The sequence below is a fragment of the Salvelinus sp. IW2-2015 genome, unplaced genomic scaffold (genome assembly GCF_002910315.2).
Source record: "Salvelinus sp. IW2-2015 unplaced genomic scaffold, ASM291031v2 Un_scaffold6948, whole genome shotgun sequence".
In the NCBI taxonomy this organism is placed as follows: Eukaryota; Metazoa; Chordata; class Actinopteri; order Salmoniformes; family Salmonidae; genus Salvelinus; species Salvelinus sp. IW2-2015.
In genome coordinates, this window is record NW_019948209.1 from 4,644 (window position 1) to 8,444 (window position 3,801).

The following is a 3,801-nucleotide window of genomic DNA, read 5'->3' on the forward strand; positions in this document are numbered from 1 at the left end:
CTAACATAATAAGCTCTGTTGTAGATGAAATATCCACTTTTATTAAGCTCCATCTCAAAGACAATATTGTTTGGTATGTAAGTGCCATACCCAACAATGGTCCAACATACACAACCGTAAACATATYGTAGTACTGTAATGCTTAGCTCAGGGTCAAGAAGGAAGTTGACTTACTTCAGAGAGAGGTCAGGACATCAAAACTGATGTCAATGTCTCATTTACTCTGTCAATTTAAAGCATGTCCACAGCTATTTGTATATTCAAGGATATTGCCCACGTGTTTCTTTTTAATGTGGCTTGACCCACTTGCTTTTAGCCTCCCAAATCCTATTGTAAACATAAGGGGATTTAGGTTTTAGCGATAGKGAGTGTAGCCCCCTAAAATCCCCATAAAACCCCCTCACTCAATGAATACAAATACATTCACTGAATGATCTGCTGTATAGTCTTGATTAATTACATTTCTCCACTTGAAATGAATGTCACTTGATGAAATATGTTTTGTATGTTGATCAATGTAATAGACAAGCAGAATATTTTTTGTTTGTAAATTCATGCATTCAAAAACATTAGTTATTTTCAAAGGCCAAAAGAATAGCCAATTCAAAACATGACTATAGGGACAGACAAGCCAAGGATAGGTACAGTACAGTGTCTTTGCCACAGGAGTAGATCCTATAATGAATGCATTGCAGATACCATGAAACCCTATGTTTGCAAGCGAATGGAGATTTGCCTAGTAGTAAACCTATTACATATCTAAATGTTYTGATGTTTATTCGCTCTGACAAACACATTCAGTATGTCAACTGTCAGATTATGAAATTCCCCCAAAGCAGTCTAAAAGCCTGAAATTAACAGTGTTTTATGGATTATCCTCCCAAGCTTTGACTGGGATGTTCATGGGATCTGAATGTGGTGTACTGTATTTACCATGCTTTCCCTATATGGAATGGGGTGTCCAAATACTGTACATTAGACGTGGAATACTGAATACAAATTGACTTGGGGCTGGGTCAATTCCTTCAAAATGACTCACAATTGTGTAAGGTAGTTGGGTCAAAGTCATGAGATCTTGGTGCACACATACAATATTCTGTCGATTCTCAAATCTGTAGTCTGATCTAATCCTGTCAAATTGTGGAGTCCAACGTATATTTCTCCGTGCCAGAAAAACTGTTCATGGCTGTCCATCCTGTCAGGCTTGGAATGCGTTTACATTCCAAATGTTGACCTTTCGGGAGGCACACATCACTTTTTGATGAATCTGAGATGGAAAAATCCCTAATCCCTTTTTATCAAAGCAAATGGAAAATGTAAACGGCATTCCAAGTAAGTGGCAGATTAGGAGATAAAGAGCTTGCTATCAGAGCCTGAAATAACAAGTAACTTGAATACAGTAATTCCCAAGTCATTTACCCTGAATAGAGATCATCACCCTCCACCAAAACTGCTTCTGTATACACACTTCTTCCTGATAACGCTCTTCATTTAACTGGTGAGGTGTCAGTCTGCAGTACATTCACAAACTATGACCTATTTTGCTTTGCTGACCCAAAATACAGAAGGCTGTTTTAAAAATCTAAGAGTTGATATAAGGATACATACATTTACATAATTTAGCAGACGCTCTTATGCAAAGAAATTTACAGTAGTGAGTGCATGGGACTCGAACCCACAACCCTGGCGTTGCAAACACCATGCTCTACCAATTGCTCAACACGGACCTCATATAATACAATATATTAAATTACTTGAATTATTCATGTGTTCTACAATTGCAGTAGCTACAGTAATGAACTTTCAATTGGTTTTTAAGACGTCCCATCCATTCGTCTAGACCGAGACTGAAGGGTGTAAACAACACAATGGTAGTCACTTTGCGATTGGCTGGGATAAGCGTGTGCGTACCCGGTGGGCGGAGCTGAAGGGGGTGTGAAAGAAATGACCACAAATATCAATTCTGCAGTGTTGTACGGTTTGTAGCCATGAAATGCTCGTGTGGCTAATGTTCGGCGAATATATTCCGATTTGATTTATGGTCCATCCGCGTTTAGCAAGGAAGCTCGCACGGCATTGACGGTTCAGTGTTGGCAATTGATCATCCTTTTCTTCTTCGAACTTGTCCGCTTTCTCTAGTAAATTAGGTTGTTAATATATGTAGCAAACATTTCTTGCCTTTTGCTTAATAATGCAGGTATGCATTTAACTGGCTATATCGTTTTGTAGCATGCTTGAAAATGCATCTTACTGATAATCGACCATGTTTTGGTTTGATTGTCAGCTAGCTAACATGATACGTGTTATTTAGCTAGCCTAAGAAGCAGGGATTTGATTGCGTACCCTGTCCCGTCAGCTAGCTAGCTGTCTTTCTAGTGCCTTGGCATTCCATAGTACACATTGGGAATAAATAGCACCAACATGTATGCAAGTCGCAAGAGGAAAAAGCCCCAGAGAAGGTACAGTCACGATATAGTATAACTGATCGCCGTACAACAGCATAGCAGTAGTTAGGGTTGTAGACAAATTATGTCACTACTAGTCTAGTGCATGTTTAGTATGCCACATCAGTGTACAAATTAGGATGCCTTGTGAGTGACAGTTCAATTGTAGTACTGTTGTTATACTTCATGAATAGGGTTGACTGACAGACTCCCTAGTCTGATTTGTATGAGGTCTGAATGAGGTACAGAAAGAAGCATGTTTCAACCTCGGACAATGATACTTCTTTATGATATTTCTTTCTGTGGACTCCATGAGTTGCATTCATTAACACTTTCGTAAACATACAGTATCTACCATTTAGGCTACATAACAAGACCGAGGAATATCATCATATGAGACATTGATGGCAAACATTCTCCTCCTCGTAGTGTGCAGCCACCTCCAGAAGGCGCCAAATCAAACCCTTCCAAGAGGCACCGGGAACGCCTGAATGGGGAGTTGGACAGGCTGGCCAGTCTGCTTCCTTACCCCCAGGATGTCATCTCCAAGCTGGACAAACTGACCATCCTCAGGCTTTGTGTCAGCTACCTGCGTGCCAAGAGCTTTTTCAATGGTAAGGCATGATTATAACACACCCTATTGTCCATATTTAGGGTTGGATTATGTTAAGATATTATCGCTATGGATCTGACTACTGTCTGATGAATTTTTTATTTTTGAACCTTTATTTAACTAGGCAAGTCAGTTAAGAACAAATTCTTATTTAAGATGACGGCCTAGGAACAGTGGGTTAACTGCCTTTTTCAGGGGCAGAATGACATATTTTTACCTTGTCAGCTCAGGGATTCGATCTAGCAACTGGCCGAACGCTCTAACCACTAGGCTACCTGCTGCCCTGATCAACTATATCAGTCACTATCTACTACTGAGGTGTCTGGGAGGCAGTGGCTAGATCTCTCGCTCTCTCTCAAGAAAGGGAGGACTTTCTTAAATAACAGGATGCCAGCAGGGTGTGTGAAATCCTGTGGAAAGTAGAATATAAATGTGTAATCTTGTGATCTGTCTTAGCGGAAGCCTTAGCAGTGCTGCAACAATAGATCGTTTTCTAGCATTAACCACATTATTGAAAAGGGTTCTGAGGGATCTGCCAAGGGAAACCTGTGACCACATCCTCCCCCTTGCAAGACATTATGTTTGCATCTCAAATGGCACCCTATTCGGGTCAAAAGTAGTGAACTATATAGGGTAAAAGGTGCTGTTTGGGATGCAGACTAGGCTGTTTGGATACTAAGAAAGTAGGGCTGTGACGATACCAGTATTGCAATATTTTTTCCATGGCAAAAATGAAAACTCGAA

General features: G+C 40.3%; 1 non-coding gene across 1 annotated transcript in view; it reads left to right on the forward strand.

Moving 5' to 3' along the window:
- The first annotated feature begins 1,934 nt into the window (after window positions 1-1,934).
- Window positions 1,935-3,801, forward strand: part of LOC112079115 (uncharacterized) — a 9,997-nt gene continuing 8,130 nt past the window's right edge. The window contains exons 1-2 of the transcript XR_011479068.1: window positions 1,935-2,459; window positions 2,874-3,058. This is a non-coding gene — a transcript (uncharacterized protein). The remainder of the gene's footprint in view (window positions 2,460-2,873; window positions 3,059-3,801) is intronic.